The sequence below is a fragment of the Gymnoscopelus microlampas genome (genome assembly GCF_963454915.1).
Source record: "Gymnoscopelus microlampas genome assembly, chromosome: 14".
Taxonomy (NCBI): Eukaryota; Metazoa; Chordata; class Actinopteri; order Myctophiformes; family Myctophidae; genus Gymnoscopelus; species Gymnoscopelus microlampas.
Window position 1 is genome coordinate 3,666,934 of NC_139951.1, and position 10,808 is coordinate 3,677,741.

A 10,808-nucleotide genomic window follows, 5' to 3' on the forward strand; every position below is an offset into this window, starting at 1 on the left:
GTGTTATTTAAATGACGCTCGTTTCAGCCGTGACATTTATCAACGCTGGGACCAAGTGTAAGCTCGGATCAGCTGTGTAGGATGCGTTGATAAATGTGACTTCGACGTTGGTGTACGGCCGAATATATGGAAAAATATACGCCGGTTTATACGCTGCGTTGATAAATGAGGGCCATTATCCCCAATCCAATCTTACGCACTCCTTTCATCCCTGTCTGCAGTGTTGCCAGGTCTGCTTTATTATAAGCCAGATTGGGTTTGTTTTTCTGAAGTCGCTTGAAAATACTGGTAGAATGGTTGTAAGCATGTAGATCGTCTATTTTCAAATAGCCAACATATAAAAATATAGTCACTTCTTTTGGGCTTGTTTTCTTGTTTTCTTTTTTCTCCTCTTTTTTTTGTCTTACATTTTGATCCCACGATTTTGTGACCCCATTTTTTACACCCAGTGCCAATTGTCTATGTTATCCTGGGCACTACACTCCCTCTGCCAACCTAGGGAGCTCATGCCTCCTTCAATGCATGAGAGCCAACTGACCTTCTTATCACCTGACAGGGGAGAGTTTCCCCGGTTGGGTGTAGCGCGTGGAAGGAACACGTTATTCCAACCAGTTCCTTTCCCCTCCATCAGGCGCCCCGGCTGGTCAAGGGGAGGCAGTATTGTCACCAGGATTACTGCATGTTTTTGTGAGGGTACCTACCTTAGGAGACACGGGGAGAACACGCAAACTCCACACAGAGAGGCCCTTTCGCCAACCCCACCGAGGGTATGGGCACTGATGACGCGGAGGAGAGGAGGGCTGGGGAACATACGCCTACCAAGGGGGGGAAGGGGGAAAAAAATGGAAGGGGAGAGGGGGGAGAAGGGGGAAGGAGAAAAAGAGAAGAAATAGAGAAAGAAAAGGAAAACAAACGTGAAAAAGATGAAAAATGCAACAGGCCCGTCTTTTTGTGCTTCTCCCCAGTGATTCATCCAAGTACTTTAAGAGTATACACGATAGATTCATGAAAATTGGGACTTTGACAATTTTAGGTATGCTTGGTGAGGATCCAAAGTTCGGGGGCTATGCCATGAAAAAAAAACACAGAAAAAAAAATCTTTATTTTTTCTTTATTGTTTTAACCATCTAAATGGACCAAGAAACAGCATTTCTCACCATCAACTAACCTATTTGTACTATTTCATTTTTACAATATGTAGGCCTACATTGGCAAACTTTGACAGATCCTCCCTGTCTCAGCTGTTCCTTGTGTATGATTAGGACCTGAGACTATAAAGAGGAGCTGTTGCCAGCTCTTAGAGTCTCCCCAGCAGAGCAAACCAGTTTATAAGAACCCGTGGTTATTTTGACTTTCTTTATTTCAGTTCTGATGGGCTGGTCATAAGTATTGTTTGGCACGTTATCGGTTACAGTAGTTTAGTTTTATTTTGTTCTGGTAGTTATGGGAGTCTGGTGAGACGAGGGTCAGATAGTGCTTGGCTCACCAGACTTCCCACTTTTGAGTTGAGCCAGCTCATCACTTTATTGTGTGCAGGACTTTAGTCAGGTTTCAGTTTTGGCTCACTATTATTCATGTTGCTACAACATTCATCATTTCTTGGTGTATATAAATTAACACACTTGATGTATTTTGTATTGAAGAATAAACCTTCAAACAAGTGTGAAACCTGACTGTGTTCTTTTATGTTGTAGCCCCTTGGGTGTTCGAGCCAAGGTTAAAGGGGCCGTTATAATGGATATTCACTGATGAGTGATGATTTTGTACCTCAGTGAAGTTAGCACCCCATATGATGAATAAAATGGTATCATACTTTAGTGCTGGATTTGTGCTCCATTGTGCCGTACATTTTATAATTTGTGCTGGTATAATTTTGTAGGTATTTTAGAGTTAAATGTAAATCAATATTTATAAAATAAATAGAACTATTGTTGATTTTGTATCAACAATTGGGGGGGGGGGGGGGGCTCAGCATTACTCATAACCATACAAATATTTATATAAAAATAAAAGCACAATCGTTGATTTTAACGGCACAAATTAGAGCATAATGAGCACAAAGGAATGAGACCATTTTTTGACCAAAACCAATGTAGAGGGGTGCAAGGCTCAGCTTTACTGCTAAAATTCAGTCTATTATATTAGCATTTCATATGAGACTACATTTGTTAAAAACGGTTTAAAAACCTAATTCATAAAACGACACAAGAAAGTAAAACAATATTCACAAGTGTTAAAAATATATATGTAAAGCATGGATATTTGCATGTATTATTTCATGTGCATTGTATTTACAGTTATTTCTTATTTTTCATTTAAGGTTTTTCACCTTACAACCTTACAACTTACAACAACTATACACTACCTGCATAAGCTGTACTGCAACAACAAAAACTAAAGTAAAGAAGAACTAAAAGGAAAACCAAAGTTGTGGTATCACTGAAACCCAGTTAAAACCTCCTATGGACTGTACCATCCCTTTCAAGCGGGGAAACTGCAAATATACTACATAGCTTGACAGTAGTAGATCAGTATAGCAGTTAGTAGTAGTAGTTTGATTAGTAGCAGTGAGTAGTAGTTATAGCGGTTTCACACTATGGTCCCGGGTGCGCACTCGAGACCGCTTGGCAGTTTTCGCGCTAGTGTGAATGTTGCGCATCGTTCCCCGAAACGGATCGCCGTTCCGTTCCCGAAACCACCTCGGGAGGTAGTCTCGGGTGCGATTCTTGCGTCCTCGGTTACGGTACACTGCAATGTGAAAGCAAGCGTATCGTTTGACGGAAGTGGCCCGCTATTTGTAATAGGTGACGGTATATAAACTCGACAAAAACAGTCAACAAAAACACGTCGCAGATCAATCCACAGGGGTTCAACCATGGCCGGATCGGTTACATGGCGGCTTTCCGACATGTCGCCTTTCCGACGTTAACGAACCCTATACCTAACCCTCACCCTAACCCTAACCGCACGCGGAAGCCACTAGTCGGAGTGGCGAGATGTCGGCATGGAAGACGGTTACCAGCCGGATCCCGCGGGTTAATTTCATCATTAAATTATAAAATGAACCCGCGGGATGATGAAAGATTTAGTACCGCATCATCCCGCGGGTTAATTTTATCATTAAATGACCAAATGAACCCGCGGGATGATGCGCTAAAACCCGCAATATTTATATATAAAACTTTTTTTTAAATTTATATAAAACATTACATACAGAAATAGAATGAGAGCGCAAGATAGAAAGAGAGGCCGTGTCATGGCCATATAATGACAGCAACAATATATATATATATATATATATATATATATATATATATATATTATATAGTATATCTTGTGGATATCTTGTGGAGTTTCAGCTACTATGCATCCCAGAAATATATAGCTTATAAGGCTTTGTAATTTGAAATTTGTAAGTAAATATGGTAACTCATTTAGATGTAGGCCTACGTAGGTTTATGGTTTCCCAATGACTATAGCCGTTTCAATCATGATGCAATTTCTCTTTCATAACAGATACATACATGTGCCAGATAATTCCCACACAAAGAGAGTAAAAAAAGAAAAGACGTTACTTATTTAGTAAGACATGAGAAACAGCACATGGAAGTACAATTCACAATACAAGGTTTCAGTCATTCAGCCCGACTTCACTGTGTAGGCTAGTTGCCTTTTCATAAATGATATATTTTTTAACTTAAGCTGTCGTGAAAGTTTATAATATTTAGAGAAATGTAAAGTTTCAAATACAAAAGTAGTAGTAGTTGTGAAGGTTAGCAAACTGGACATTTAGACTGAATGTTTCCTGTATCCTCATCTTGCGCTAATGCACACAAGTGTTTCACCAGGTTTTATTTGTGTTGTTTCTCATAAGCGTGCATCCGTTGTCTGTCAACAACACAGCAGTCTGTGCCTTGACTTCTGTGCGCTCAGTGCGCTCCTGACTCTCTCCCCAGCGGCAACCCTATATTTATGCGCGACCAGCACAAACATTGTCGCATAGTTGATGACGTCTGTGTCCACTGGCGAAGCACTATGTGCATGCCGCCACCTATAGGATCGGGGGTATATATGGTATATATGTATATATGGGTATGTATGTATTCGGGCGCGTTAGAGCCTTGGCCAGTGTGAATGCTGGCCAGCCAAGCGCACTCGGGAACGGAGCGGTCTGGAGTGCGCACCCGGGACCATAGTGTGAAACCGCCCTTAGTTTAGTGTAGTTCAGTTTAGTTCAGCCATGCCAAATAAGCCGAAAGTCCACACCCCGGACCGGGATCGCTCCGTCAGCGGACGCTGGAGGAGACAATGCGGTCGCTTGCGACGCGTTGTGAGCTTATAGATATCGTCCCTCGTGCCATTCTCGGCGCGTTGTGAGCTTGTAGATCTGCCATTTTTGGTCTGGTATTTTTGTGGGGGTCGTATTGTATAAAATGTATAAAAATCCTTTGAAAATAGCAGATCTACAAGCTCACAACGTGTCGCAAGCGACGCGTTGTGAGCTTGTACAGTAGATCTGCTTTTTTTGGTGTGGTCTTTTTGTGGGGGTCCCTCGTGCCCAGAAATGTAAGGCCTACATTGGATGCTATTGGAGCAAGCTGTTCCACAATAACTCTTTTAACGCCATCAATTGCTACTTAATCCACCCACGCCGTAGACGCGTTTTGGGGGTTCCGTGGTTTTCCACTAGCTGGCACCTTTCCGCATCTTTTGGTGTCTTTGACTCGTCTGGGTCACAAACGGTTAACCAGAAATCATGTGATCAAAACAAAAACACATAAAAGCCTCCCAGGAACAGGGTTTTCTGTGGGTGTGGGTACGTGTTTTGAGCAGAGATAGACGTGAGCGGAGACAGAGAGAGTTGAGAGACAGAGAGTTGAGACAGAGTTGAGAGGGTTACATGGCGGCTTTCCGACATGTCGCCTTTCCGACGTTAACGACCTAACCCTCACCCTAACCCTAACCGCACGCGGAAGCCACTAGTCGGAGTGGCGAGATGTCGGCATGGAAGACGGTTACCGTTGAGAGACCGAGAGAGAATTTGAGAGAAATCAGACAGTTTGGTGAGATTATTGGTGAGTTTATTGGAGTTGATAGTGAAGGGAGTTGACAGAAAGAGGAGGGGAAGAGCAGATTGTGTTTGTTGTGTTTGTAAAAAAAAAAAAGAGAGAAAAAAAAGTATTTGTTTAGTTAGTTTAGTGTATGTATTTTATAGCTTGAGATCTGAGAAAGGAGTTTGAGAGAGAGCGGTGCGAGGGGGAGATCAGAGTGAGTTAGTTTTATGTAATTGTATTTTGTATTGTAGCCTTTAGTGTATTTGTATAGTTTATTTGTAGTTTAGTTTGATAGAGCCATGCCAAGGGCTAAGAAACAGCTCAAACGTCCTCTCCCCGGTGGTAGCAGTAGCTCGTCGGCCGCCGCTACGGGCTCCATGCGGCAGTGTACCCTGGAGGAAACCATGAATTTCTGCGACAGAAAACGTCTAATACCAGAGACCGATTCCGACCTCTCTGGCGAGGATGAAGTTTGTGTCGAGAGTGTACCGGTGTGTGTTGGGACCAACACACCTCCACGTCGGAGTAGCAGAACCACCATTGTACCTCCCGATCGCCGCAGAGAGGCCGTTGAATCGCCGTACAATTCTTCCCAGACCTCCACACTGGCCACAGACGTGGATTCTGAGGATGAATGGCGTCCGATGAGAGAGGAACCAGATCCAGGGAGGAAAGGTTCTTTCCTTGACAGTGGTAAGAACTTTATTCATTCATAGGCCTACTATTCATTCATCTGCTTTATATTGTTAATGTTCAAACCCAATACACACAGGCGCTGTAGCCTGGTCTCCATAGAAAACGACCCTGTGTGTGTTGGGCTTGTAAAAAAAAATGCATACAAATCTAAAATTAGAAAATGGCAGATCTACAAGCTCACACGCGACGCGTTGTGAGCTTGTAGATCTGCTATTTTTTATTACACCCCGAAGTTGGAGCCCTCTGTGTGCAAGCGTTTATTTATTCATTCATCTCTGAATGAATAAATAAGCAGAGGTGAGGGGGAGGAGGAGGAGTCGTCTACCTTACCACCTGTTGGCAGTGTAAAGAGAGGTAAGAAAAAAGTTTTTGTGCTGAATGCAAAGTGTTCATGCACCCGGGGAGTGTTACGCAAAGTACCACTCGGATCCACACTACTCACCTCACACTGAATAGAACACTACTCATGTACATTACTGAATAGAACTGTCGTGTATACAAATCTTTTGAAGATGGCAGATCTACAAGTTCAAGGCAATGCGTTGTGAGCTTGTAGATTGTCTATTTTCAAATAGCCAAGTGTATATAGAGTTGAGTAATAGTAACTAAAGTTTTCAAATAATTGTAGTGGAGTAAAAGTACAATGTTTGTCTCTGAGATGTAGTGGAGTAGAAGTAAAAGTACAATGTTTGTCTCTGAGAAGTGGAGTAGAAGTAAAAGTACAATGTTTGTCTCTGAGATGTAGTGGAGTAGAATTAAAAGTACAATGTTTGTCTCTGAGATGTAGTGGAGTAGAAGTACAATGTTTGTCTCTGAGATGTAGTAGTGGAGTTGCAGTAAAAGTACAATGTTTGTCTCTGAGATGTAGTGGAGTAGAAGTAAAAGTACAATGTTTGTCTCTGAGATGTAGTGGAGTTAGAAGTATTGAAAAGTGGAAATACTCCAGTGAAGTAAAAAAGTTGTATGCATTACCTGTACACAAGATGTAACAATAAAGTACAAACTTGAACCTCGAATAGTATTTTGTTTTTTATATGTATACTGGAAGCAAGCTAATTATCCTTTTTCTAACTAAATGGTGATGCATAGTTTTTTGTTTCGGCCTGGCGAGAGAGTATGTTTTACCCTCCGTCCGTCCGTCCGTCCGTGTGTGTGTGTGTGTGTGTGTGTGTGTGTGTGTGTGTGTGTGTGTGTGTCCGTCCTTCTGTCTGTTAACAGCTAATCTCCGCCACCGTTGGCCCTGTCACTGTGAAACTGCACACACACATTCCCTGGATGCCACAGCAGAACCTTTGCCCCACATTTTTCAGATCAGCCTGTCATAGCGCCACCATGAGGCCGACCTTTGCAAAACACATTCTTTGCTATTACTCCTACAGATTTTGTCCAAAAAACACGCAAATCGGTACACAGTATCTCTATAGCCATGTGATCAACACGGATCTGTCTGATTTTCCATATTCCATCCTGATTGGCTAAAATTGTCTTCCAAAATATGCAGGATTGGTTCATTTGCAACAAAATGCCTCAAATCATGCACGCAGTATGCGATTTCAGTGAAATATTCCACAGACATTCCCACTTGGCCCAGGAAGAAATGCCACTTGAAAACGTTCACATCAGCCTCATGGTGGCGCTATAACAGGCCAATTCACGTTTTTAGCTATAACTGCACCGATCTGCGTCAAACTTTGCACGCACACTCCCTAGAGGCCAAGGAAAAACCTTTGCCCTGCATTTTTCACATATGCCTTTTAGAGCGCCACCAGGAGGCTGAGTTTTGTAAAAACACATTTTTGGCCCTTACTCCTTCAGATTCTGTCCAAAAATCACGCAAATCGGTACACAGTATCTCTATAGTCATGTGATCACGATGGATTTGTCCGATATTTCATATTCCATCCTACTTGGCTAACATTGGCTTCCAAAGTTTGCAGGATGGATCCCTTTTGAACAAAATTCCTCAAATCATGAACGCAGTGTGCCATTTCAGTGAAATGTTACACACACATTCCCACTAGGCCGAGGAAGAAATGCCACACTTTTCATATTGGCGTGTTATAGCGCCACCAGCAGGTCTAATTTAGCAAACCACATTTTTGGAACAAAATGCCTCAAATCATGAATGCAGTGTCCGATTGTCGTGCAAGGCCTAAGAAGGCCTGGCACCCATTTCACATTGGCCTATTATAGCGCCACCAGGAGGCCACAATAATCTATCTTGTGGACTATATTGTTTATTGTTTCATGCCATTGGTGTTTGTGACACAAACAGATATGCAATAGATTTAGTGCACTGAAAGATGCACTTGGATGTAAACTGCACAACTGCTCTTGAATATAAAACTCTGAAACCAAGCTATATTGCCGATAAGTAAAGAACAGCACATGCTAACAACAATTTTCCTGGGTAAAGTAGACAGCCATACCTCTCTTTTGAGATATTTCGTGTAATTTTAGTCAAAACACAACACATTCTGTGAGTCTTCAAAGATAGGGCAAAATGCTCAATCTCTGGCACTGGGCTGACACTTCACAACTGATCTTTGAGTGTAAAACTCTGTAAAAAATACTTTCTGAGGTGTTTTGTTTCGTGTTTTTTTTTTGTAATTAGTTTGATAACAACTATGGTTCACATATCTGATACCACGGACGAGAAAAATAAAAGGCTACAGAGGGATTTCTGCTCCAGAGAGCATCTTTCACTAAAAGCCTGTTTTCTCAGGTTTCCATTTCAAAAGGGGTGATTTTGCTGAAACCAAGCTATACTCAACTGCCAATAAGTAAGGAACCGCACATGCTAGCAACTCACTTTTTTTTGTCAAAACACAACATATTCTGTGGGCCTTCAAAGATAGGTAAAAATGCTCAATATCTCTGGCAGTGGGCTGACCCTTTACTGAAAAACTCTGGCAGTCAAAGAGATAACTTGGCCCATGCAAAATAAGCAATACGTTACCATGTAAAAATGAAAAGAGATGAAAGTACATGCTGATTTACTAAATCATAATAAAATACATCAAAGAGAGAATGTCAGGTTATGTCAATAGGATCACTCGGTTGTTGTTGTTGTTGTCATGACCTGACCTTATGGTTCCCTTTGATGTACCCCAAAATCAAAGGGAAGTATAAATCCTTTGAAAACGCACTTGTAGATCTGCTATTTAAAAAAGGTTTTTTTTTGTCCTGCCCAACATCCCTTTTCATTTTCAACAAAAGTATGTACTAAATTTTGTGTGCTTACTGTAAGAAGCTCTGGATAAGAGCGTCTGCTAATGCCGAAATTGAGTCTCAGCTGTTGTCAGATGTACGAAGTGGGGCTCCAAGGATAAATGGTTGGGGACCACTCTGTCTGTCCTACACCTCAGATTACCCATGTTTTGGATGTTTTTTTTTGGTCAAAAACGGCTAAATCAGTTCTAATCAATTTGAAAATCTTAGATTTGATTTAAATTTCCATTTGACAACATTTATCTATTAATCAAAATTATAACCATCAAAATAATAATAAAAGTAAATATAAAATTTCAATATACATGTACAAAATTAACATTTAACTTTGATTATGCAATGAACAAGAAAAAAATAAATGAAGTCCTCTATAATTTTCTAAAATAGATCTACTCAAGTTGCAACGATATAGATGTATGGATAGATAGATAGATAGATATATAGATAGATAGATAGATATAGTAGAGGCCCTATGAGGGGTCCACGGGCACCCTCTTATTTTTCTAGTTTGGATTTTTGACATCCATAGGACCTCTAATATAGGGATTTTGATTATCCCAAGAAAGTGGTCCAAAGTGTGTTTTTTTTCCAATGTTTTATTACCCCTATGAGACTTACAGGATTGCTGTCTGGAACACCGATGAGATTGTCTTTCAGAGATGGACTTTTTTTGATAAAATACAAATGTTGTATTATTACACCAGCGGGTCTTGCAAAATACTTAAAAGTTGATAACAAATAGTACAAATACTCTTTTAGTAACGCCTCAATACCAGCACCCACACATCAAATAGAGTAGTACCGTCTGAATGCCAGTGCCCACACATCAAATAGATTTGTACCGCCTGAATGACAGCACACACTCATCAAACAGAGTAGGCGCCGCTTACTCACACTGGGTGTGATTTTTTTTTATTGCAATAATGCAATGTTATTGTTACATGTGACAATTGAGGGAGACATGGGACTATCCTAAACAACGGAGAGACTCGGAGTAGAGACACTGCTCCTTTATGTGGAAAGGAGCCAGTTAAGGTCAACTGTAACCGTTGGGTATACATTTATTGTTGACAAAACCTGTAATGTCAGTACTCAGGTACAATGTTGTATACTGACACATAATTGTTTTTCCCTCTGAAAATATATACAAATTGATATATTTAAACAAATTTTCTCAATTCATAACTATAGTTTGAAAGAGTATGGGTTACTTTAAACAATCATCATCAATGTTGATGTATGACAGAACAAGCAAAACAAACTGAAATCCTTGGTCCTAGGTAGAGCACAGACCATCCCATGGTCTCCTCCGATATGCATCAAGGCCGCTTATTTTCACCCAACAGTGAGGAGTTTCCCAAGGAGGACGTGACGCATGTGTACTGTAGAATCAAGACGAATCAAGAAGGCTTTAATCGTCACTGACTTATTAACTTATTAACTAACTTATTAACTTAGTGTGTATGTTCTCGGGTGTTTTGGGTCTCGCAACATACACCTTCGCCCGGGTGACCCAGCCGGGGTTGATCAAGCCCCGACTTACGTCCCAGTAGGTACCCACGGTCAGTCCTCTTAGGGTAAGACAGGGCAACTCAATCCACACTGCTTGCCTAAAGTAGTCCGTCGTGACTGAGGATGACTTCTGCTACTATTTGTGGGTCCTTCGATGACTGTACAGTGCCATGCGGGCTGCATACTGTGGAGCAAGTGAAATCCTGACCCGATGTGGCAGGTGCAGGCTTGGCCAACTTCCGTCCTCTGACTTCAAGGTGTCAACTTGCCAGTTGGACTCCTTTTTGGCAGAGTCCAGGCCAGGAGGAGCGATCT